Source organism: Vanellus vanellus (assembly GCF_965231255.1).
Source record: "Vanellus vanellus genome assembly, chromosome: 1".
Taxonomy (NCBI): domain Eukaryota; kingdom Metazoa; phylum Chordata; class Aves; order Charadriiformes; family Charadriidae; genus Vanellus; species Vanellus vanellus.
In genome coordinates, this window is record NC_138905.1 from 191,904,445 (window position 1) to 191,932,433 (window position 27,989).

Sequence of the window (27,989 nt, forward strand, 5' to 3'; positions counted from 1 at the left end):
AATAATTATATCTAGTCTAAATCTTCCCTCTTTTAGTCTAAACCCATTACCCCTTGTCCTATTGCAACAAGCCCTGATAACAAGTTTGTCCCCATCTTTCCTGTAGGCCCCCTTTCAATAATGAAAGGCTGCAATAAGGTCTCCCCAGAGCCTTCTCTTCTCCAGGCTGAACAAGCCCAACTCTCTCAGCCTGTCTTCATAGGAGAGGTGCTCCAGTCCTCTGATCATTTTTGTGGCCCTCCTCTGGACCCGCTCCGATACATCTATGTCCTCCTTATGTTGGGGGCCCCAGAGCTGGACGCAGTACTCCAGGTGGAGTCTCACGAGAGTGGAGTAGGAGGGGGAGAATCACCTCCCTCAACCTGCTGGCCACACTTCTTTTAATGCAGCCCAGGACATGGTTGGCTTTCTGGGATGTGAGTGCACATTGCCAGCTCATGTCAGCTTTTCATCCACCAGTACCCTTTTGAGGGCCAAAATTCATGAAGTAGCTGAGAGCACTGGTAAGGTTGCCCTCTTCTGTGTGGAACACGATGAGGGGGATGAAACAGACAGTGATTTCACAGGTGACAGAAAAAGCTACTACTTAACAGTTTGCATTCCCTTCTGGATCTGAAGCGCAGAGTGCTCTAGTCAACGTTAGGAATGATCTGAGGTGTGCAAGCCCCTTTCTCCCAAGCCTTAGGCCAGATCCCTTCTGTCAGGCTGCTGCTTCTTCCAATTTCAATAAACAACCAAAACCCCCAAATCTTTGACCAACCTGTCCCAATCCTTCCAGTTTTCCAGTTCATCAGACTTGTCCTTCCCCTATCAGTTCTCAGGTCTAACCTTTCAACATTAGATTTTTAGACATGGTCCTCTCACTAGTTGCCTTCATTCCTACATAGCTACTAGTCTCAGTTTATTTTCAAGCAGGCCTATGTTTTCCTTCCATTTTATATGAATTAAGCATCTTTTTCCTGTACAGTCCTTAAGCCTAGCAGAAAATAAGCACCTGAACTGAAAACAGCAAGCCTTCCTTTCTTACATCAGGCATAATCCTCAGGACCCCAGAGCTGCAATGCAGAGGGAGTTCCATTCAGCCATGGGCTATGGCACTGCCCATGCAGGTAAACCTCTGGAAAATACAATTGATAATATTATTTAAGGCAACTGTGAACCATGCAAGAAATACAACTTTTCAAAGGTTTAGGGACTGAATAATTTGAGTAGGCTTTCATAAACACTTGAAGTTATTTTATTCATCCAGATGGAAGCTTTGGTTCCATAGCGGAACCAAAAGCAGGTTCTACAAATGCTCAAATTGTATATTCATCACATCACTAAACTGTTATGAGTTGCTAGGGCCACCAAACAAGGCAGTCCAACCTTTCCCCTTCTGCTTCTTCCCACTCCCTGCCATCCCCTGCCTTGTGCCAGTTACAGGGGTTTGCATGGTGAACCAGAAGGAAGCAGTTGGCTCCACTATTCACACAAAGGCCTGCACTGGCACAACAAAGTAGTCAGGAATAAATGGTTTGGCCACTGGATTTTGAACAAGCCACGCAAGTAGTCTTATTTGTTGCATGCCCTCAAATCTTTCTGATCAGGTCTTTAGATTCGCATCTACTCGTAGAAGTCCCAGAGAAAAAGACTAGATAGGTTAAAATACTGGATCTACCAGAGTAACAGGACAGATGGCCCTCTGCAAGCACCAACAAAGGTTAGTGACCTTTAAAGGCAGGGGAATAGCGAAAGAATAATGTCATCTTCTTTTATAACCCACCGAGTTTGGTCTTTTCAAGCATTTCTAAGTTTTCAAATGGCTGAAATGTATGTGCAGGTCTTTAGTATTAAGCAGTTACAGATAAGCAAATATAACACAGGGCTACTTCAAGAAGCCTCAGTGAGAAAGCTATCCAACTTGGAGCCAGATAGCATATTTTTTCTGAGTAGTCAACCTCATTTTGGCCACATATCTTAAGAGACCTGTAGTAGGTAAATATACACACAGAAGTGTTTACTCTATGAAAAGCTGTAAGCTGTCTAATACTGCATAGCTTTACTATTGAGAACTGCTCAGGTCTGAACTAAATTGGAAATTTTAGCCATAAGTAATTTCACCAGTTCAAATCCATAGCAGGGGCAGACAAGAAAAGTGTGATTTTTTACCAGCACATATACTAGGCTGCAATTCTATATGGTAAAATGATGCAGATTTATGAATTATAACAACTTAGATTCGTATTCATCTGTGTCATGTTTGTACCTGTGCAACTGCACCAGTAGAAGGCCTGTGAAGCCTGAAATCAAAACAAATCCCCAGGGCAGATAAGCTTTTTTTTCTCCTTTTAAAACATCTATAGGATGTATAAACTTGAAGCTATGAGCACCTATTTGAAGGAGGCATGTGTATTTTAATGGTAAAATATAACAGGGCTAATAAAATGAGATTAGCAAGTGATACTGAGTCATGATAGTGAAAAAATAAAATCTTAAAAGGAAACACACTTTCAGATCTTGACTGTATCTAAAATTAGTGACATTTACATAACCATTAGTCTACATTTGACTCACCACAGTTCTTGCATGCAGCTTTTAAAAGGAAAGGAGCCCAAATAATTTCCACTCTCACTGCAGCGATTTCAACCATCTCAATGAAAGATTCCCCTGCAAGAGAAACATCTTAGAGGAAATTGAGGAAAAAAAAATAGTAAATTCAATCAAGATACACAGTTTAAACTGCTAACCATAAAACTGTTACCTTCCTATAGACACAGTGATTTAAGTAATGAAGTGTTTAAAAGTTTTCTTAAAAAACTTGGGGCACTTTCGCCTTATATGCTGACTTTGCTAAAAACATGACAAAATGCTTCCCAGTTCCATTCATTGTAAAAATGTTGTAAAAATGAACACACAGTTTTAGAAATTTTAATAAAGAAATACTGACATTTAAAGTAACACCATATTTATAATTTATATATATAAACACACTTACCAAAGCAGTTAGACAGGTGTAGCTTGAGATGGCTCCGTTAATAAATTCAGCTTTCATGTAAACCAAAGCATTCAAAGTTATATATGCATCTATTCTATGTTTACCATCAGATACTATGAAGTCCTAAATATTGTTTCTGAATATATGAAAATACAAGTAAAAGCCAAGAAAATGTTCATAAGCAATCAACATATAAATTACGACAACAAAAAGGCAGTAGGAAATACGCAAAACCTCCTTTTTCGTGACTCACATGCAGAAGTGGCTAGCCTTACTTCAGCAGCACAGTTAATACTGGAGATATTTACAGTCTTAACACCAATATTTACGTGCTGCTAAAGTATGACAGACATCAGCATCACAAGATTGACTAATTCATGAGTGATATCTCTCTTCAGGATGATGAAATCCTTGTATTTTTGAGGCAGCACAATATGGCCTGCACCTTTTCAAAACCCACAAACCATTATGTGCTGCTACGTTATGCCAAGGTGTCTACCATACTTCAGGGAAATAGAAACATACGCTGAAAGCTGAACGCAGAATTTTCTTATTGAATATTAGTTTTCCTGTACCAACATCAGCTGTATTAATAGACTACAAAATGTTGATAAAACATTTGTCCATTGCCAGGCTAACTGTTTATTTACAGTGAAGCTCTAGACTTTATTGTCAACTGTGCATAATACCTTAACAGGACATGAACCAGGAACTGGACAATTGTGTGTCTGATCAGAGGAACTAGAGATTACACAGATGTTTACTTCAAAACAAACCAAAAAAAAGTCTGGGTTATTTTCTAATCTAACTTTTGGTCATCTGGAAACCTCTGACGTGAAAAAAACAACTTTCATATGTAAGAGTAAAAGCTATTTTCAAAATAAGCTGCTGTCAAGTATCATTTGTTACCATTTGTAACAAACCTTTTGTTACCTCTGCAAGTTACCCTTGCCACAGTTTTTGGGAAGACAGATTTACAAGTTCTTCTTAATCCATTTCAAGGGAAAAATATATATTAAAAAAAAACACAACAGATTGTTAGCAAGAACAGTAACTTATTTGTTATTAGGAGCAGAAGTTCATCTGCCTCCAGTCTAGAATGACCATGCTGATTTATTTGATGAGGTAGGCAAGAGACTGGGAGTTCACATCCCTGCCAGGTATCCTTTTCTTATACCAAAGTACACCAGCATTTTAAGTGTGTACAGGACTTTTACTGGCTCTCCAGATTAAAGAAAGCATAATTCATGTTATGTTTTTATAGTAAATTATTAAGACAAAAGCTACTTACACAGCATGGACCCAAGCAATCCATTCCATTGTAATAAGCATTCTAGTCAGTTCATGATAAAACAACTTCTGTAACTTAACAGGGCTGTCTCTAAGCACAAAAAAGTTTGGCAAGCTGCAAAGGGGGAAAGTTTGGTGAGTTTTCCTTTTCTCTCTATTTCTGCTCCTACAAAAATACAGCAGCACGATCTCTGCTAGAAGGGTCTGTTACTACAAATGTGCCAATTAAAGAGATTTGACAGTGTAAGTTTACAGGTAGCTGCAGCAAGACTGAGGTTTTTATATAGCTATCTAGGTACAAATGCTACAGTAGGAACTGTATAGAAGAGCCATTTCCAGTATATTTTACACACACACAATTTTATTTACACTTTTTCCCCCCCTCTTTACCACCTATGTGTTTTTTTTTGTTTTGTTTTGTTTTTTGTTGTTGTTTTTTTTTTTTTTTTTTCTTAAATCAGACAGCTAAAATAGGCAAACTAGATTACATAGGCACAACTTACCCAGGACTTGGTGAAGTAAAACCTGAATGCAAAGTCAAAATAAACCTAACTGTAAAGATATGCTGTGACAGCTGGTCTCCTGCCCGAAGAAACTGTGCTAGGCATAATCCAAGAGAGGAAGAGGTAAAGAAAAATCTCCACCATATATACATAACGTGGAAGGCAAAGATAGAGAAAAAAATAGATGCAAGCAAAGATGCTATCCAGCAGTAAGAGATTTACTTGAACTTTTCTGGGAAAAGAACATGAAAGGTGTTCTCCAGCAAGAGAACTGCTTCTTACTTGTAGATTTACCTTAAAAGACTGAAAGGAAATTATTTAAATAAGACAGCTGTGACATTTAATACCTTTGGAAGTACATTTCTCATTTGTATGCTCAGGCCAAATTCTTCATTTATAAACTATGTGTGTGTTTAACTAGATACTGTTGTTTCAATTGCCTAGTTGTTTTTAGCTTCTAGCTTAAGCATGGAGTTTTTTTCTGTTGCATAAGTAAATCCCTCTAAAATTAAACTACACACACCATGAAACGAAGACTTGGCAGAACTATTATGCTATTTTCTACAGTAAGTACATTAGTAAGAGAACTTGCAGGTAATTCCCCCCGCCCACCCAAAACACAAACACAAAACCTCACATGCATTACAGGATTGCAGGGGAAGGTATGTTTTCAGGTGTTTTTGTTTTGTTTTGTTTTTTAAACTTTACTACCAAAAATGCCTACAAACAAAACAAAGCATGACAGTATACTTGATACATTGCTATTAAAAATGTATTTTACCTGTAAGGAGAGTAAGCAAGTTTTCACATAAAACTGAAGACATTGCAGGTGAGAGAAGGGGTCGAAGAACAGGAAAAGGTCGAAAAAAGGAAGACTAAGACAAAAAGCATACTGATAAGCTAAGCCAGAAATCTACTGAAAACCAGGAGTGTCTGCACAAAGCTTCATACCTCTATGTTTTGGTCATAAAGCTAATACAGCCATGCTATCAAGAGTGCTTCTCCTACCTCTTTCCTTGTGTCTTAAGGTGAGGGTCTGTGGGTGAGGGACAGACAGGCAGACAAGACCCCAATAAAAGCCGGGAATCATGCATGCAGGAAGTTCCATTAGATCCCCCAAGCCCCTGAAAAGCTCTGCTGAGGAAGATGGAAGAAGGAAGGATTCTGAAGATGCAGAACTGAATTTCCATAGAAGCAGGCTCTCTACACATACACAGAAGCCAGGAATGCTGTTAGAAAAACAAACTGTTAAAAAAAAAAAAAAAAAAGGCAAAAAAAGGCAAAAAAAGAAAAAATGGTGTGTGTTTTTGTGATTGGGGTGTTCCCAATCAAGGAAGGAGCCTTTCCTTGATTTCAGTATTTCTTAGTTGATTTATCAAAGACCAAGCCTAATATAAAATATCACGCTCAGTTTTTATTGGTTTATGGATAGGAGCTTATGACAACACCAAGCCCCATTCAGTCTCTTTCTGACTCCATGAAAACCAGCTACAAGTGAATTTCTGACTGCTATAACTACTAATAAGCTCCTTAAATGCTACTGTAACTACTACTAAGCTCCTTAAATTCTACGTAACATATTGTATCCAAAAAGGTACCACTAGCCAGCAATCTGAGTTCAGTGGAATAAAACATATCAAGGCCTTTCTATTTAACACTGTACATTGTCTCAGATGCCCAAGAACATGACATAAGATTAAACATTTACCTTGTGCCTTTTGCTTACACAACAAAAGCACACTCTTGATATTTCTTGGCCAAAACACCTTCCTCATTGATACTGTTATACACCACTTGCACACAACCATATTCTGTTGCTTGTGTTACTTGCTTATTAATGCAAAGCAACACAGATCCACTATAAAAGCAAGGCTATTGCTTCACTGTTGATTGTGACCCTTTCCCAACAATTTCAGTTTAAAATTAGAAATCTGAAGGTGAAATACAATGAAAGACTTCTAGTGTTTCACAGTTTAAAGCATTACACTATTTGTCCACCAGTGCTACTCTTCCCCATAGCACAGACATCAGAAAGTACATCTCCATATCTCAGGATTTTTTTTTTAGTTTGGCTTCTTAGTTTAAACTAGAAATGAGACAGGGTTTGCACTCAGATGGCACAGTATGAAGTGGGACAGTTTTGACAAGTGTGTCCTGTTCGGTGCATTCCATGAAGAAAGTAACTTACTCATACAGTAGACAGGACATTTTGCAGAGATAGCTTTTTTGACAACTGCTGGTGAATTTGCCAAGCTCTCCTCTCAGAGCTCACAGTTCAGTGCCACTAATACACCATTCAGTACGAATAAACACATTGACCACACCAACAGTTCAACTCTTGCTGCAAATACATAACCTTTATTTTACTAAATTGATGTGGGAAAAAACCAGAATTAGAGAGAATCTCACTTCACTATTAAGAAAACTAAACACTTCTATTCTCAAACATCAAAACTGTGAGATTTGAAAGCGTACGTAGCTCTATCTTGATAATATACTGTTTAGTCCCCCCTCCCCACCCCCACCAGTTTAAACAATAGTAGTTTCACTTTATTTTTGTCATATGCTTACTCAACACTGTAGTATTTATACTGCAAACACACTGGAATTTATAACTCTTGCTCATTCTTAAAACTTACATTTAGAAGTATACTCTCTGCCTTCTGGTTGCTTTTGTTAAGGAACCCTCTTTCCCCCTAATTCTTTGTGTCAGCAGCTTTTAAAGTGACATGCATATATTTTTAAAAAAGGAGAAAATATTCAACTGTGATATTTCAAAGTATTACTTTAAAGATATCAGTGTACTGTTGGTTACTGTTGCATTATTATTTGGGTCAGGTATAACCTATGATATTCAGTTTATTGACTCAACTTAATTGAGGCTACTTTGTGGTCATAGAGGAAGAATAATTAAGAGAATAAACTATACATCTTAATTGCTATTCTCCTGAAATAACAGTAGGATTTTGAACTCATGTTTAAGACTGCAGTTGTAAAAAATAATCTGTCTCTAGCACAGCTATTCTGTGCTAGGGTTGGTGGGTTGTGATTCTTTTATTAAATGACTGTAATCCAGCAATAAATTAGCCCCACTTCACCTCAAAAAGAAGCAGTCATTCAGGATTGAGTTTATACACTCTCCACGTATAACAAACACATCTTCCCATACCTTCTACCAAGCAGTTGAATATTTCTAAGACTATTATCAATTTGTGTTAAAAAGTCACAATTAATGCTTTGGATAGTTTTCTGAACACAAAGATGAATATTTGAACAGAGATAAATAGCACTGATCTGGAGTTTTTGTTGCAAGTTATGGCTAAGGTGAAACATACAAACTTTGACAAAAAAGGCATTGTCTGTTAACTACTTCCCAATCATATCAGCAATTTTCCCCACATAACTATGGCAAAAGACTAGGGGAACTACAGAAGTGATCTGCAATGTAAAAATATTAATAATGAAAGTTAAGCAGATAACTTAATTACTGAAATCTACTGTTACTAAATTTGGAGAATCTATATCATGTGTCCAGCCATCTCTCCGAGGATCATGAACAAACATTATTTAAACTAGCTGGAGAACTACTGCATAAAATAAACATAAAATAACAAAGCCAGCTAAAAATAAAAACCAGGAAGTAAAACCATGACGAAATTCAGAAGTATAAAAATACCTGGAAATTTCGAAGTGCAGTTATGGTCTATCAGCATCAAGTCCAGTTTTACATACTTTTTACTTCATCTTAGCACTCCAACCACTGCTTACACCAGCCTGATTCACATATTCGTTTCTATGAGGTGCACTCCACTGCCGCCACCCTCACCCCCCCCCCATCCTCATTGCAGTCATGAAAACAGCTATTTGGTACTGCAACATTGATGCTTCTATTGGAGTGATGAATAGCAACCCAAATGCAGTGAATTTATGTGGAAGGCAAGAAACTAAAGGTAGTCAGTTCTGACTCAAACAAGTACAGGATGTCAAATAGTTTTTATAGCTTGGTAGCTTAAAAAGCAGAACTAAGGGAAGCTGATATAGCCCACAAATATTATCAATGCATATTTTAGTACATTATCAGTATATTTTAGTATGAACTCTAGCTTAAAAAAAAAATTTAATAAGACTAACTCCTCCCAGCTCTTTTCCCATCTTCTAAAGAGGGTTTTGTCAGATGTTGATGCATTAACTAGACTGCTATATGAAATACTTCTCAGGGAACTTGTAAAGTGTAACAAGCTCTGGGTTCTAACTGAGTTTGTAAAAGTTGTATTTCAGAAAAGCTTTCCAGACCCCTCTTGATTGCACTGGTATAGCTCGCACACAACTTTTTAAAATCTGTCTTCCCTGCACCTTTGGCACGCACACAGGAAGAAAACTGTGTGAACAGTTTCAATCTGTACCAACATTCTTTCTGCTTGAAAGAACACATACAAAATTAAGAAAAACGAAGAAGCTATTTTCTAAGTTCTACGAAGTTTTATATTTCGTTATAGTGGTCATTAAAATGTTCCTCCCCCCCCGATTTCATCACAAGAATATTAATACTCAGTCTAGTGGATCTACCAAAAAGAAAGCCAGACTTGTCTTAAACTATAACTTCAATTTCTATATTAGTATTTTAAAGAAATTTCATAATATCTTTAAAGAGTTAAAAAGAAAAAAAAAAATAATCAAGACACATTTTTTTCAAGTTCTCCAATAAACGCATCCTTAGATTATCACACTATTACCTTCAGAAAAGATCATTCTATTACTATAGTTCAAGTTTACAAAACCTGAAGGATATAGAATCATTGCTGGTAAAAGAGAAAAATGGAACAATCCTTCTCCAAATAACAATACCCATACAATACAAGACAGCTAGATAATGGAAAGTTAGCAAGGTACGGAAACAAGTTCTCCTCTTAAATATATTTAGATTTAAAAAAAAAAAAAAAAAAAGTAATTCAAAACCTATCAGTTAACTATTAGTTTTCTATAATTTTCATTCATTTCTAGCTTTCTTAAAGAATTAAAGAAAAAAAAATTTAGTTTTATTAAATTCTCAGAAAACTTGCTCATTTAGCCCAGGAAGTATTCACAAACCTAGTGTAAAATTTTCTGCTCTCCTAAGGTGGCACCCAGTCTTCTATGAAAGCAAGCCATGCAGGTATTGCCATTTAAATATTCTATCTCTATAATGTACAGCAAAGCATTTCTTGTCCTCAACAGAATACTTAACACTCAAGCAGCATTTTGCAGGAACCCTGGTGGTCTGTGCATGGGATCAGTTTCCAAAGTACTGCTGGGAAAGTGGAAAATACATTAGTCAGTGTTAAACAGACTGCCTTTCTACCTGGTATCTTATCTGTAATTGGTAAATAATAATAAATCACAAGACAGTAATATAGCAATATATATATATATATATATAAAAATTGGCCTGATATGTAAATAGTACTACTTGCACTACACAAATACTCAAATCTTAAATTTTGATTTTGTTACAACTCAGCATTGTATGGAACTACCATGCCTAAAGACAAAACCCAGGCCCATATCTGAGAATGCAACCCCACTTTTAAAGGGCTAAATTTGCTGCATGTCTGCCTCCAAAGATTTAGGGTCAGAGTGACAATGCTATAAAATAAGGGTCAAAGCACAAAAAGACCAAGGCCACAGAACAAAGAGCTTTTCGTGTCCTGAAAGAAGTTGCTTTTTGTAAGCCTGCCTTCTGGCTCAGACAGTAGATTTGTCTTTTTCTTGACATCATCCCTACATGACTTCTATAAAACGCCAGACAACTGTATGACTTATGAAAGGTGAGACTGAAATGTTAGAAGAAATTAACTCAACTGTTAAGGGAATCCACTAGGTAAAAACCAGATGAACAGCCCCTAGTAATTGCTATAATTTTTCTAATCCTTCGCTGTATTTCTACAACTTCATTATTTAATTAATCACTTCACCATAAGTTTCAAGTGCCCTTAACACCTTTGGGGTGCAGATTCCTAGTCATATTATTTACTTAGATTACTGTTTATTCAATGGTAGCTTAGGAGAAGCAATGCAGAAAGCTGTTTTAATCTTCCATGCCCCTCCCCCCCCCCCCAGTGAAATATTCATAGAAAAGATGTCATCTAGCACACAGATACATATACTTCCTTTCAAAAACATTTATGTGTTGGTTCCCCACTTACCTATCAGTGAGACCCACTACTCACAGAATTGAGCTAATGCAAAATAAAATGGTGCTTTCTAAGGCTGCAACAGATTGCTAAGCAGTGAAGTTCAGTTTTCCAGCTAGAAAATGAACTTCGTTTAGGATATGCTTTTTCAAAACAACAATAATAGTTTTGCCAAATGAAAGGAACTTTATCCACTGGGAAAAAACCAACCAACCAACCAAAAAAAAAAAAACCAGAAAAGAAAAGATAAGGATGCTGGGTGCCTCTTATGGCTTTATATTAAGCTAGATTTTCAATATTTCACTAACAAGCTTAAAGTAAAACCATGTTGAATTAACTAGAAGTTAATATATTAAGAAAAAGATTTATATTCCAATACCTAAAGAACACTACTAGTAAAAAAAAAAATAATTTCAGAATTATACTCTCAGCTGTCTAGTAAATATCCACAAACCAAAAAGAAGACATTATTCTCTGAACAATTAGCATTTGATTTATTTTTTTAAATAAAAGGCTAATTGACAGTACGTTCTTTCAGCAAACATCAGTATTGCAAAAAGTCTTTCTCCATCATAACCCAAACCTATATGAAAGAATCGGAATTATCACTAAGCTGTGCATTGTCTTTTTTAGCAGGCATAAAGCATGACATTTTGAAAATCAGATCTTCCTTACTTCAAGTAATTATTTTCCCCTTCAAAACAGACGGCTTCTGCCCTCAGAGTTACTATATTTATTTTTTTTTCAATCCTAACTTATTTAAAAGCAGAACTGGAGATTCAGATATGCGGAATTATGTTTAAAAAATGTAAAAAAACCTTACCTTTTTACTGTGGAGATCTACAATGGTTTTTGAGTTTCAGTGCCAGCAAAACAGAAGTTTTATGTTTTCAAAAGGAAGCAGATTCCTTTGCTTTTACTCTGCATTAAGCTATAATATGTCTGATTCCTATTTTAAGCATTAAATGTAGTATTTAAGAACATTATTTGTTTCTTTCTTCCTAAAAATGTATTGCAATTGAAAAATATCTAATTATAGAAAAGCCTAGTCTAACATATGAAAGGCCTACTCCAATCATCCTACACTTTCTGAAGGAAATGATTACTCCTCATCTCTTAAGAAGCACTGGTGCGAGTATACTGATTTTTCCTTGTGGTGAATAGCAGCCCACAAGTTAAGGAACTGATGCAAACTGGCAGATTTCCCCTTCTAATTCTGAGTCATATGCGTCATCTTTTTGTCAAAAGCTGGGAAGAAAAAGAGTCTCTCTTCCAGCCTGCCACATGAAACCACCTGCTTAAACATAGAACAGACCAATATTGCAATCTTGGTCTGCACATTGCTGGTACTTACACATTTGCTCCTGCTTTATTCAAATAAATAAAATTCTGAAGACAGCCTCAATGTTAACTTAATGACAGAACTTATCTCTTTGATTTAGGGCCAAAAATCAAGCTGGTAAAAAGAAAAAAAAGAGACAAGAGTCATGTTGGCATGAAAATACTTATTCTTGAATTAGTAGCATCTTACCTGTGAAAGACTAAGGATTCAGTTCCTTAAAAGCTTACATGTATGCTTGGTTTAAGCATTTGGGTATTCAGCTAGATTTGATATAAATATTCACATTCTCAAAATCAAGAGTTCATGTGTGTAATTAAAGTCTTTTTATCCCTGTACGTGATTATCAACTAATTCCTCAACACCACCCCCTCCAACAAAACCAAAAATCTCCCCTAAACCCCAGAGACTAACAACTTCAGTGGGTTAAAATCCATGGTTTGTTTTTTGGGGTTTTTTTGGGTTTTTTTTTTGTGCATTTTGCAAATTAAGAAATGAGAAAACTATTTAACTATTCTCCTCTTTCAGATTCATAAAGGTCATTGTTGGAATATATACTGTGTGATGACACAATCTTTCTTCCAAAGGCTCCAGCACCGATTAAGGTTGGGCACATCATTGCCAGCAGATTACATATTTTCAAACTGCACTGGAGTTGCTGATCAAACCTGCAGAAGACAGGTGTAAATGTTTACTGTAACAATGCATTGCAGTACTTCTATTGATTTGTGGCACTGCCAGAGTGATTATAAGTAAGTATTCTTTTTAAAAAAAAAAAAGAAATGAGAGCAGTTGAAGCAAGAAGTTTTAGACATTAAGTTGTGCAAAAGAATTAAAAGATACTTGAAAAAACAATAGTGTTGGAATGATCATGCCATTTTAATTTTAGATTAGCTTTTTGTATATTAGTATACATAAAATATATAACAATATATGATATATATGTATATAAAATCAGATAAAGAGATAGGTATAAACATGCACACTTATAAAATGCCCTTGTGTTGAAATTTGTGTTGTGGCACAAGCATTTACATGGCTGGGTGTATACATTTCAATATAATGAGAGAATTTGCATTGTTAAAATGAGAATTCTTGAGAGCTTTTCAAGAACCATGACATCACCATTTGCATTACAGGTTATTATTCACAAGCATTCAGGATGTTCTGTAAATCTATAATGAACACTACAACCATGAAAACTGTAATTTATTATGTAATGCACTGTTATATAAATTGTTTAAATTGTGTACAATATATACAGATGATCTCTTCTCCTCAGTTAAATACAGCACCTGATTGCTCATCTTTCTTCAACTATTTTTTTTTTTTTTTTTAATATTAGATACATTATATTTTCCTTGATAAAGTTATGGACACAAAGTACCTGTCTGATGCCTTACTGGTGTGGGTTTTTTTGTTTGTTTGTTTGTTTTTTTTTAAGGAAATTACTTAGTTATACTGTCTTATTAATTTGCATAATTTTCCAGCATTTTGTAAGAATATTTTTTATTCACCATGTACTCCATTTTCCTTGATACTTAACAAAAGGCATTTAAGTTTCAGTGCCATGTTACCTTACCTCCCAAACCCCAGTATCTTTCAAAGGGTTCAATGTAGCACATGTGAGCAAATTAAAAAACAAACAAACAAAAAACCCACCACTGAATAAGCTATGCCTTTTTGACAGAGACGAGAATGAGTGAGGTGAGACAACGTGGAAGATATTTCTTAACTTCTAATTCAGCAAAGCATACGAACTGGCTTAACTTCCTCCTCATTCAGCGGAGCGCTCAAGGATATGAAAAGTGCGTTAAATAAATGATTTAGGAGGGTAGTCACAAAGACCAGCTTTTGCCTGAGAGAGACCCTGGGAAAGTCTTCTCCATAGTCTCCCTCTTTTTCAACACAGGGCCACAGGCACCCATTACTGTTCTGGGGTAAACTGCTGCTTTGAATTGCCCTCTAGTGTTAGCCTTCATGAATTCCTACCTCAATGACAAATTCTGTCCAGGTTTTTACATAATGGAAAGTGGGTCAGCAACATAAGTTATATTAATCTAAAAATAAAACAAACAAAAAAATTTGAACAGCATTTTGAATGATCATTTTTCAGGTCAGAAGACTGTGAGGTTGCTAAATAAAGTATTACACACGAAAAATGCCAGAAGAAATCTGTGTATCTAAGTAGCAAAAAAAAAGGACAATAAATTTAAGGGCTAACATGAACATTCTTCTATTTTACATTTCCATTACTTTCTTATGCACTTCCACAAACATATCAATTTCTGAAGCTAACGCTATTCACAGCCAAATTCACTGTAATTACAGTGACATAGCTGGGATCAAAACCTTAATGAAAATTGAAGAGTTGCTGGTGTAAAAACAGAACACAGTCTAGCAGTACTAATACCCTGGAAGGAATTATTCTTTCACTGCTAATTCAAGAGTCTCCTAGTTACACTCTAAACCTGGATGCAAAACAGGCACCACGCAAATGAAGATCCAGATTTTAAACCTGGTAATTCCAGAAAGGAAAGTGCAAGCATTTCCTGTGAGTTTATTTCAAACCATATTTTATCTACAGTTGAACTGATTAGAGAGGCCATGAATTTAGGACTTTAGTTCTTATGGAGAACGTATTAGTAACACTTGCATATGATACAGGCTACGGATTTCCACATACATAGAATTAAAGATGAGCATATGACCCTTTGTTTAAAAAAAATACTCTGGTCATACAGAACTACAATCCCTAACTAATAGTCACTCTGCCTGAGAACTGAAACATAATGTTAGAGTTAGGTGATACAACAGATGAAGAAACATACATATTTGACTGCTGCTTGTATAACTCCTGTGCTTTGCATTATAAGCATCATTTCCCCTTCTGAGAACCTGGAAAAAAACGTTTGGTTTTGGGGACAGGGTAACCAGTACATAACCATTCTTTTTAATAAAGAGGGGTTTTTGCCTATGCAAGATACTGACATAAGTGTGACGGTATCAACAGAGAACTCTGTCCTGCAATAGACTTTTGAATATGTACTTTGATTTAGAGACAGACTTTCTCTTAAGAGCGATTACAGTTTTCTACAACAGATGGAGCATCCTCCTTTTCTAATTCTTGATCTTGACTAAAATGTGAACTAGCTTGTAACAGGAGGAAGTAAAGTGTTTTCAGAATTACTAAAGTGATAACACACTTAAGACCACAGTATCTACCCATTCTACCAAGAGAAAATTTTGCTCCAAAAGAATACAGAAATTCTAAAGCAAATGTTTTTATTTATCAGATCCACTGGAAGTCCTGTCTAAATCTAAAAGTGACTTATTTTATGCTGTATCTACTTTGAAGTAGGAAATTATCAGTTAAAGTTCAGAAGATCATAATCATGTTTATAATTACAATACTTTCATAATGTTTATGTTAACATTCATACTAATACTTAAATCCATTTCCGTCTGGGAGGAGAGGGGGGATAAAAAAAATTGCTCTTCATATCAACTAAGTAGTGGATGGATAAAATAGTGAAAATCTTTGGCCTGAATGCTTAAAAAAACAAAACAAAACACACAAAACAAAAAATCCATAGGACACTCACAGAAAGTAAAAAGCAAGCTCTTAAAATTTAGGGGTTAATGAAGAGGTGTAGATATTTTAGAGATATTTGCACATTACCAAGGCTTTTAAGTACTGCACAAATTAAAAAAAAATACATATTGCTGATTTCTTGCTTTGAATAGATTATCTTAGTAGTGTATTTTGCTAAAAAGTGTGAATTTTATCAAAATATTCTGGTAAAAATTTAGAATAATGTAACAGAAAAAAATTTCTCTCTGAAAAAAAAAAAAATCCTGCCCCCAACAAATTTAGAAAAAATATTACTGTGAACATCCATGTATTTAAAATAAATTCAAAACTAACAAAGCTAGAAACAGTAGTTTATTCAAACACACTACTCTGTTAGCAATTGCATCTTCATACATCCCCTTTGGCATGTTAGTGTGTGAACAGCAGTCTAAAACAAGGTGGATTAACAAGCCATCAATACAGTAGTTGAACATTTAAGAGCACTGATTATATTTCCCATTACCCCACCTACAGTTTAAATGTATGGGTTTACACAAATTTCTATGTAGCTTTTTTTTAAAAAATAAATAAATAAATACAAAATAATAGAAAGGGGCAATACCTTACTTTCACATATGTGGGTTTGAGTGAGAAGAACAAGCATTTAAATATCCCAATTAGCATGTTTTAACTATTTTTCCTAAAAATTTGTATGTAATTTGTTTTTCTTTTCCTATTGCCTTGCAAGACCATTTTATCAACAGACAAGGAAAAATGAGGTGCAAGTATACTAGTCTTAAATCCTTCCTATATACATGTTTTATTAAATGCCTAATCTAATAATAAAAGTTAATGTCTATTTAAATCTAATGGTATACAAAACTCCATTTTAAAATAATGTTAGGGCTGGATCTAGTTTAAACTAACAAAATCCAGAAGATTCAGTTGTTTCAGATTTCAAAACTTAAACCATCCATACCTAAGATATGATAGGTTTTCAAACAATGGCTGATTTTACATGTGTTGTAACAACTAGGCATAGGTTGCATTTATATACATATCTCTTTCAGGAAAATTATTTAAGTTGCCTTTGAAAGAGCAAGAGAAGTCCTTAAAGAAATAAAAGATGAGCTGATAAAGTAATCTGCAACAGTTCCTTTAGAGCAGCAATAAATAAGCAGGCATTGTCAGCTTTCAAATTATGATTTGGTCAACAAGGTCTGTAGAGCCTCAGTGTGTACCTATAGTACAAATAGTAAAAGTGGCCATGAAAAGTTACACGAGAAGCACTTCGGCAAAGAAGTCTGTACATTTTTATCTTTTCAGCTTCATTACAATTAGATATTGCAAAACAGTTTACAAAGTCAAGCGTACAATTTGCAATAGCCACACCAACAATTTTTAAGGGGACTGAGCCTGAAGTAAGGGCTGCAGTGCTATTTCCAACAAAATAAATGGTAGTTTTGCTAAATAAGAACTGTAATAGCAGAGACTAAGAGCAAGAAAATAAAACAAACACACCTCGCATCTCACTTGAAAGTTTTAGCTACTTTTTGGGTCATGTAACAGCCACGCTGACTACCAAATACAAAACAGTTCTAGGAAAAAAAAAATATTACAGACCAAATTTAAATATAAAAATGTTCTAGAGCAGATCAACACTTAGAAACTGGATTCTAATGATAACCAACAACTGCAGCACTCTTGAAAGATACTGGAGCTTGTAAATGAGTAAGACTCAATTACTGCATTACTGCAAAACTCTTCTCTTTGGACTTTGTAAAAAATATTTAGACTTGTCTCAAAGTTCAAAATACTTTAATATCTTTTATTCATTAAAGGAAATAAAGTTTGCATCTAATGAGAACATGATTCTGCAAATCCTTATTCATGGTAGTGAGTCATTAGGACTACTCGTGTATTTAAAAGTTTTCAGGATTAGGCCCTAAATTTAAAATCTCTTTGATATACAGTTGTGAACCAGAAACCATATTTTTTGCTGAATAAGAATCTATGAAAAATACTCTGAACTTGTGTCAGACCAAGAAACACTCCATCAAACTTTCACCTTTTAAACATGTCACAAGGGAGCCTTAGATACCTTTGCCTTGCAATATAATCCTGATTTTCATTAACAGGAATGTAATTGCTTTTGTACGGGGGTGGGGGGGCGGTGTGTGTGTGTGAATGAAGAAATTCAAAGAAGCATTCTGTCAAATCTTTATATTGTTAAAAGAACCAGAAGAAAAAAAAAAAGGGGGGGGGGGGGGGGGGGCACGACACCCAACAGAAATGCAGTACATTCAGTTTCTGAACTGACTGTGACTTATTTATTTCTTTGGGAGCATATTAGGCACATTACCAAAACACTGTTACAGCATTAATAAAAATACTTTCACTGTGATTTTTAATCACAGAAAGAAAGAAAAGACTAAAAATTAAAGAATTACCTACTCACTAATCACAAACTGCAAAGCTTATATAAAGTTATGTTTCACTTCCTATACTTTCTGTATTCAAAGTTTTGTTTCTCAACTGGTAATTTTCTGTAGGTGGTCTTAACTACCCTAAAATCATAGTATTATATGAAAAATATATTCAGAACATGTATGCCTCAAATACTTTTACAACAGGAGGTGTATTACTGGTAAAAGCCAGTGATTCTTCAGTTACACTAGCCACTAGTTATAACAATGAGGAAAGATGAAATTTACACCTCACTGGATTTGCTTGATATAAATTAGCAGTTACTGGGATAATCTTAAATTTTGTTTTTTAAAACTTCTCTGATTTTATGGTACAATTACTTCCTACAAAAAAAATGTGCTCTTGAAGACAGACAGATTTGATTAAGGATAAAAACTGGATTCCAGCTGAAAGCTGGAATTGCTAAAGTCACAACATGTTCATAAAATTTCTTGTACTGTAATATATTTTGCTGAAGATAAAGTCTTGCAGTTTTTACTACTCCATTTAATATTTAAACAAATTTACTCAATCCAAGAGCAGTTACTATTTTAATTTCAATTGTTTATGTAAATGGTTAGTTAAGATTATTCATATACAAGTAGATAGGTTATGATTACTCTGAATGGGTATCTCAGTTTCAGCCAAATTAGTACTTTTAGTGCAAAGCAGGACTTACAATATGAGTGTAGCATAATCTGTATTAATTATTCTCAAATGTTCACTGTTTTACTATATAATATCTATTTACTGACAAATAGATAAAATAAATAAAATTTCTGACTATTCTGGCACAGGTGGAGGGCTCTGAAGACCATTTTTTCCTGTTTTCTGCTTCTTTGCTTGTCAGGTAGATAGCTTTTTTTAAAAACAAATTTTGTACAGAACATTGAAATGCACTCAGCTAGCTCTCCGTTTTATTCTTTAACACACTCCCCAACAACAACAAAAAAGTTATTTAAAAATAAGCACTATATCATCCATACTTTGGTTTTGGATTAGCAACATTTCAGTTGGAGTAATCCCCAAGACAAGAATATGAGAACAATACTATATAGAGAAATTATATAACTCCAATGATCAAGTCTGTTGCAAACTCAGCTTTTTGTACATATTTTTGGCCACTTCATTTCGTTCTGTGAACAGCTTGTGTGAATACTTTTACTTAGTCTTTCATAATTTTACAGAAGGAGTGTAAAGAAGAATTATTTTAACAAATAAAAAAATCTTGAACAAACCTAGCAGAACTGGCCTATTTTGAATAATCTGAATAAGTTATACTACTGTATACATTTTTAAAAATAAAGAACATATGTAATAAGAGAAATGTTAATATAATAGATACCATGCTCATGCTCCATCAACCTTCCAGAGAGAGTATTTCAATCACAGGAGTAAGCTGTTCTCCAAAATCAGCTCTCTATTGAAAGGTCGAAACCTGCAATAAAAATGTCATGTATTATAACATATTTCCAACACCCACAGTTTCATGGTTGATCCCCAAACATAGATGTAGGTCATCGGCTTGACCCTCGCATTGTCTATGTTACAGGAAATCCTAATTTTAAAAATACTTTTTTTTTTAACCAAACTGACTTGATTAGGAACACCTGTGATATGCCTCTATTATCAGAAGCCTCCTGAAACAAATCAGATTAGCATGTTTCTGCTTTCATTCTTCCCACAGCATTTTAAAGATGAAAGCAAGAGGAAGGAAAAAAAAAAGGGGGGGGGGGGGGGTGGAGGTGGTGTTCTCTCTCCCCCTGCCCCCAGTATCTCCCTCCACTCTCAAACAAGCGAACAGGTAAGTATAAACTACTTAATAGATGTGTGATTACTACTGTCACATTTCCTAAAATATGCTATTGACTGTTAAGTATTTAACTTCTAGTGTTTCTTTGAGGAGCTTTAATTTCTTCGCTCTTCAAGGCAGTACCATTATTGCCTTTATTAATATGTGGCCTCCAAATATTAGCTACTTTAAAACATATAATGGAAATATTACAGTCATGTAGTACACTCTGAGAGATAAAATAAATTTTTTTAAATTAAAAAAAAAAAAAAAAAAAAGAGCCATGACAGTAATTAGCCATGATCAGGTAAGAACAAAGAATAACTTGACAGAGGTAGTAACTATAGTCAAATATCTCCTGGAGGAAACGATGCTTTCACACAGCCAAATTCTAAAATTTATTTTGACTTTATTTTGACTTTTTTGCTATAGATACCATGACAAGGCACATCCTATGCCTAATAAATGAGTAGCAGATGCCTAGATCAGGTCACCTGTTTACAAATATTTCCATAAATTTTTTCTTTCTTCTTTGAGTATATTCCAGAAAATACTAACCCCCTCCTCACAGCTATGGAACTATAATAAGCACCCTCCTCTAATAAAAAAATGAATTTGTCTTTATTTTCATGTATTCCACACACCTTCTATTTCACTTTTTTTGAAAAAAGTTTCTGTCCTTAAACCAGAAACACAAAAGTTCTTCTGAAAATCCTCCCCCCCATGCTTATATTGCGATTTAACATACTTAAAGATAATACTGAAACTGGACTTACATGAAACCATTTAAAATGAAAATACAAGCTTAAGCCCTATTCGATGTGTAATTATCTTTTTCTCAGACCAAATCTTCAAGTGAATTTTAGTTCATGCTAAATAAAATAATTAGTTGCAACTAGATTCAATGTTGAAAAGTTTATTAATAATCTATTTACTGTGGATACACTCATTGCAGCGTCTGAAAACAAACTAAATAGTCACGGGGTGGGGGGGGTCCTATTTCTAACAGTGGTTTCCTTTAGACATTAATAACGATCACCGAAAGTCACTGCTATTTTTCTGTTTTGAGCAATATAACAATATAGTCTTCAGTTTTAGAAGACATCTCAGGAAACTTTTAACAAAATAAAGGCTAAATGCACATAATTTACATTTTTTACTGTTGTGTATATGTGGTAATAAATGTGTGTGTGTGTGTGAGGTCATCCTTATACACTAGCAACTGTTCATTACCGAGATATGGAAAAGTGTTTAGAATTATAAAAAGTTATAAAACTCAGTATTCTCTGTAAAGAGAACCTTCTTATTTTTAATGACACACTAAAATATTACTAGATGCAAATATTGAAGTAAAAAATTGCCAAACCTTAGGTGTCAACTGCACTAGAGCTCAAGTTCTGCTACCCTCCTCTAATATTCATGCAAGACTGCTGGAGTTCTCACACAACAACATACGAAGCTAAGATCAAAACTATTCCTTGGTTGGAGTACTATCAACTGTCTAGTGAACAGATATAGCCCAAAGTTTCTTTATTAGAACTGGAGTGTTTTAAAAATGTACAATAAAGGGTTAAAAAAATAATCAGTGAAGACACTGCTTTACACCCTATTAAACATAGGCAGAAATTCTTATACCTAGCTCATTCTAACAATTTCTGAAATTGTCCAGTATCCAAAATTAAGATATTATTCAGTAAAGAGATTCCTTTTGAAACCTATCTAGCTTGTTATATATTAACACATCAGTTACCTAAAAATTCCTCATAACTCCTACCAATAATGTACAAAACAAAAATAAAATTGCAAAGCAACATTTTCACCAAGTTAAAAAAAAAAGTTATCAGAAATGTGTGGCTGCACATCTCCACTCTGTCTGATGTCCCCTTTGTATTTGTGGGGCACATAATTTTTTTTTTCTATCTTTAAAATACATTACTAGTTCGATTAAGAAAAAAATAGATGGCTATGAGAAGTCACAGAGGACTATGTATAAGACTAATTTGGGCAGCATGTTCAACCAAAATTTTCCAAGTATTACTGATAAAAGAAAAGACCTTTATTTTTGAGATGGCGTTCCAGTGTTAGATGTTAAGTGCTTAGAACTTGTAATAATATGTATGTAAAAAAAAAAAAAAAAAAATCTGCGGAGAACACTTACTGGAGTATATAAAGTTATTTTCAGTTTTAAAAACTATCACAAAAGTATTTTTCTGTTTGTACACAAAAGCCTACAATTTCATTCCCCATTTCTTTCACAGGCAGTCAAAACTAGTCCAAGATGCGCTCTGCCTTTGACAGTTTGTAATGAATGTAAATTACCGGAATGACTTGTATTGGGCCTTTGGGTGTGGGTGGATGACTGTATCTACAAAACAGAGTACCTGCAGCATATTCGTAGAACATAGTGATAAGCTTCTCAGTTCTCCCTTATATATTCATCAGTTAATTGATTCCCAATGCAAATAATAAAAAAAAACAACAGTAAAGTCCTATAAAAGAAATGCTAACTGTTATGCGGCTACTCTTTTTCTAAAGAAAGGTTGTGTGCTTATACATATGTAAAAGTGTTACAGAAGCATTGATACACCTGTTAGGATGACTTTTGACATTCAAGATGGATGAAACGTGCACCTTCCCTACAGTGTTCACAGGCAAGGTGTACATAGACAGGTAGTGTGTATGCAGTCCCAGTTGTACTTCACCACAGAATCTGACTTAATAGTCATAAGTATAATTAAGCAAATAAAGACCACAATTTAGCAGCAAAATTCCTTCCATGACATTACATTTTGTGCAGAATAGTAAGAAGTTTAGAATTCCAGAAGCTAAGCAAAAAAAAAAAAAAAACCAACCAAAAACAAACAACCAACCAGAAAGGGGGCCGTGACACCTTGTTATCATACATATGCTCTGCCTTTAAAATGTTACTACAATAAGCTTCCTATGTAATACTACTCTAACACACGAAAAAGTCACATAGCTGTATCATCACACTTTCAAATTACTGTTATTTCTAAAAATTAAAAATCTCAGTGTTACTCCAAGCTTTGGTAGATTTATATCTATAAAACGAAAAGGTAGCTCTTGGAAACTTTCAATACAACTTAGTGGGCTTAAAAAAAAAAAAGAAAAAAAATTAAAAAAAAGACAACTGAAGCTTATTTGGATGTTTTTCCTAAGAATCAAGATAAAAAATTAGACTGAAAAGAAATAAATTAAAAAAAATAAATATACACACTATGCTACACGGTATACCTAAGCAATATTCTATTAAGCACAGAAGTTCAGAAGTTTAACTTTCACTTATTGTTATAATATATATATTTCTAGATCTTTAAATTCATTTGATATTTCCTCCAAATGTAACTTTTCCAGGGCCAAGTAATCCCAGTTAATGTTTGACGTTTTAACTAAGGTGAAAAATGCAAGCAGTTCTACAGTGGTCTATTTAAGCTACATGATCTTTTTCCCCCAAATATCTCAAAATAAGGAGTACATCAAATATAAGAAAGGAAAACCTACTTAATATACACTGTGTATTGATATTAAATTGCTTACTGCTTTCATTTTAGCCACACCCACCTTTATGTAATTGTAAAATATGGGAATGGTGCAGCTGAGAAATAAAAAAGCTGAAAAGAACAGTTGTGTTATGTAGTCAAATATGTGCTAAGCACAGTTTTTAATTAAAATGAAAAATAGGTAAAAATTGCATGCTATTGAACATGACTGTTGAATAGTGGGGGAAAAAATGCATACGCACCTGTACAATACTGAATTAGAGATTTTTTTCTTAAATTAGCCATGAGTCAGGACAGTTATTTCCTTGAAAGTGAAAGTCAGTGTCTGTGGGTGCACTGCCACTGTTGAGTAGTGTAAATCTCTTCAAATCCTGATATTTCTAAGTATACACAGCTACAAGGAAACAGCTTTGTACACATTCCCATACTAACTGTTAAAAACGTTTCTAAAAACATTCTGAAAGTAATGATGCAAAGCTAAAGAAATAAGTGCTAAATTTCAATAAGATCTTACTAGTACTGCAAATTTGGAGATTAAACTGAATTTTCTATCTATCAGGGCATAAAGGTATAAATTGCGGAAGCAGCTATTCCCAGGAAAAAAGGACTGAAAAAGTGTAATTTGTGTATTGGATTAAAAGAATCCAGAGAAACTAAGGATTCGAGGCAAGAAAAACCTCCTTGAACTATTGTATTCCTGTGTTGCACAGAAAATACCTTGAATCACAATCCAGTTGCCATGCTGGAAACGCTTAAGTTTTGCATTTCACTTTAAGACTAGACGCTCTCAGCCATGTACACAGAAATCTTTTGTGCAGCACTTCTGCACCCCAACTCTTCTCTACGTCCCTCCTACGTTCTTCGGTTAACTCGTTATTTTCGGTGGCGACGGTGCTTAAGCGCAAGGCGGCCACTTCTGGCTTTGAACGCCGCGGAGGGATGTGCGAGGGGGGAGGCGGGAAGGGGGGGGGGTGGGAAGAGAGAGGAGCGGGGAAAGGCTGTGACCCGGTCCAACCTCCCAGCCCCAGCCCCGCGTCCCCGCAGGCAACCAGGGGGGGCAGCAGCCGGTCCGGTCTGTGCTGAACGGGCGCCTTCACGGGGGCCCGATGCTGCCGCTTTTCTCTTGCGCATCCTGCGCACCCCGCCAGCTCGACGGCAGCCCCGAGCGCCCGCCGATCACACGGCATCGGGGGAAAATATCCATACTCCTTCCTGCCTCCGGGAAAAAAAAATAGTAATAAAAAAGAAAAACCAAAACCCGAATGAAAAAATAAAAAAATAAAAAAAAACCCACACCACACCAACCCATGGTCGGGCGGCCGAAAGTGAAGAGGGAAGTAGGAAGAGGAATAAAAAGTAACGCTAGAAATTGTAGCTGGGAAGGAGCCCGCCGGCCCCCGCCACCGGCGGAGCTTACGGCGCTGCTATGGAGCTCCCTACCCCGCGGCACGGTGTTATCCCTACCCGCGCTCCCACCCGAGCCGCCGCGAAAAAGATGCCTTGTGTGCCCGTGTGCGCGACTCCGAACGGCGAGCGCCCACGCCAGACCCGGCCCCGAGAGGGTTAAACGGCGTCGTGGAGGAAAAGGCACCGTGTCACACATTATGTGTGTGTGTGTATGTGTGCGGCGGGGGGGTGGCGTAGCTGGGGGTGGAATCGCTCAGCAGATAGACTGCGAGAGCGATTTCGGCGCCTATCACAATAAGCACGATCGCGCTTCTACAGCTACGAGAGACCGAGAGCTGCTGGCCACCGAGAAATGACATAGAAACAGCCACCAAAAAATAGCTAAGCCAATGACAAATAGCGACCCGGGTGACAGAGACAGAGAATTTTGTAGGCGGAGAAGAGGAGGTGAATGGCCAGCTCTGAGCCCAGCCTAATACTGTGATATCTACGGGGAGGGTACTTACTCGGTTTTGGGGTGTGTGGGAGGAGAGGAAAAACACCTACAAATAGCTGGCACGATTCAAATGGCCTCGGATTATGTTTTCCCCCCTTTAGTTCAGGAAGGAAATTCGCGTTTTAACGCGAAGAGGGAGGGGGGGGGGGGAATAGCCCTGTGCAATACGCGATGAACAGCACTTTGGTCCTTCGTTAATACCCAAAGGGACAGAGATGATAAATGCGATAGCATGTGGCAGCATAACCGTCACCCAGGTTTCTGCTAAAGGCGGCTCCGATATCGTGACACGGGAAATTAAGCGCTTAAGTGGGAGGTGGAGAAAGCGCTTAAACAGAGAAGTTAATCTGCTAACATGGAAAGCAAACAAGCGGGGGGAAAAAAGCGAAGGTTGTCCTCTTATTTGGGGGTGGGGGAAGAAGGGAGGGGGAAGAGAAAGAGCGAAGGGGCATTAATCCGGGTTACGAAAACACGGGGAGAGAGGAAGGAGGAGGCGGGGGGGGGGAGTGGGGGGGTGGAGAGGGAGGGGGCGAGGAAAGGAGATGTGCCTGTAAGTGGGGAAGTCACCCTGGCTGCTGCTGCAGGGCCGGGAAGCAGGAGCCGCCGTGTCCCGAGCGCTGCCCCGAAATTTCCACGGCGGAGAGGCGGGGGAGAAGGCGGGAGGGAGGGATCGGCGGGAAGGAGGGGGGGGTTGGGGAGAGGTGGGGGGTTAGATCAGAGGAAAGCCTGTCATGTCATGTCAGGGGAGAGCGGGGCGCACACCGGGCCCGCGGCGCGACCCTCCACTCCGGCTGTCCCGCGCCTCCCGCCCGCCCCGAGCTCCCCCCGCCCGCCTCCGCGCCTATCTCCCCCGGGGCGGACCGCCGGGGGTGGGAAGCGGGAGCTACCGGGATCCCCCGCCCGAGCGAGATGCTGCCCGCCGCCGCCCCGAGGAAGCGGGGTTACCTGCCGGAGGAGGCAGCCGCTCCCGCCCGCTCCCACCCTCTGAGGCTGAGGGAAGCGAGTGACAGATCCGCCCAGGAGCCAGCGGCGAGACCTGCCGCCGCCTCCGGCAGCCTCCCGCCCGCTGTACGCCGCGCTCCTGAGGCGACTTTTCCCGGCGGCGACGGGGTACAGGCTGCCCCCGTTTTCCGAAGACGGGCTTCCCCCGCCCGCCCAGTTCCCTCTGCCCCAGCCGCGCCCGGTTCCTCCGGCTCTTACCGCCTATGCCGGTGGCGGCACCCGCTCCGAAGCACGACGGTGGTAGCGGCGGCGAAGGGGGGAAGAGGAGGAGAAGGATAAGGAGGAGGTGAGGAGGTAAGGAGGGGGGTGGGGGGGATCGGAGGGGGAGGGAGGTGACTTTTGGCGGCGGGCGGCCCGGCGAGCCGCGGCTCCCCCGCGGCAGCGATGCGATCGGGCATCACTCGAAAATGGCGCCGAAAGAGCAGGGCTCTTCATTCAAATTCGTTAGAGCCAGCCCCGCTGCCCTGGGGCATGCCGGGAAGGGGAGGGGTGGGGGAGAGAGGGAGGGAGGCAGGCAGGCAGAGCCGCTCGGGCTGAGGCAGCGCTACGGACACGGCGCTCGCTGTCAATGCCGCCCCTCCCCCCCCTCTCCTCCTCCTCCTCCTTCCCCCCCCCTCCCCCCCCGCGCCCGCTCGCAGCCAGCGCGCGCTCCACGCCCTCCCCGCTCGCTCGCTCGCTCGCGCGCGCTCCCGCGCTACCAACCCAACCGCCACTAATGGGGAGGGGAGGGGGGGAAGAGGAGGAGGACGGGGGGAGAGGGAGAGAGAGAGAGAGAAAGAGAGAAAGAAATGTCACCCGGAGTGCCGGTCCGTGGGGGAGAGATGGCGCGTTAGAGATGGGGGGGGGAGGTTGTCACAGAGAGAGAGAGAGAGAGAGAGGGGGGAGCGAGACCTCCGCCGGCCCCGCGGACTTGTCAAGGTAAAGGCGGCGGCGGCGGCGGGGTGGGGGCAGCGCGTTTTGGGAAGGTAGGGAGAGGAAGCCGGCGGGGGGAGGGGGGTATGTGCGCCTGAGGAAAATATGAAGAGCGCCCCCCGCCCCGCATACACCCCCCCCAACGCCTTCGAGGACCCCCGCGGTTCCCGCAGCGCTCAGGTTGCAGCCTCCCCCCCAACCAAAGAAAAAGCAGGAGGGGTTCGCAGCCGCTCGGCGCTTGCCCACATCACGCCCAGGCAGCCCGCGGGCCCGATCCCGCCCTGGCAGCCGCCGCCGCTCCCCCTCCCCCCCCCCGCCGCTCCGCTCCCGCCGCCTCACGCGCTCCGCCGTACCGGCTCCGCGGCAGCGGCCCGGCGACCCCCCCCCCTCCCCCCTTTCCTAAATAAATTGCCACCCGCCCCCGCCCGGGCCGGCGAACGAAGCCGAGAGGGGTTGTGTGGGCGCATCTCAGGGCAGATTGGGCCCGCAGTGCCGTACGCCGGTCATTTGAAAAAAAATATCTCTTCGGGAGGAACTTGA

At 38.4% G+C, this 27,989-nt stretch overlaps 1 long non-coding RNA gene across 1 annotated transcript; it reads right to left on the reverse strand.

The window, feature by feature from the left end:
• Positions 1–12,930: 12,930 nt before the first annotated feature.
• LOC309682569 lies at positions 12,931–26,776 on the reverse strand. Its single transcript, XR_014270132.1, has 3 exons — positions 26,736–26,776; positions 19,665–19,757; positions 12,931–12,947 (listed from the first exon to the last, which is right to left on the reverse strand). It is a non-coding gene; the product is annotated as an uncharacterized lncRNA (long non-coding RNA).
• Positions 26,777–27,989: the final 1,213 nt, after the last annotated feature.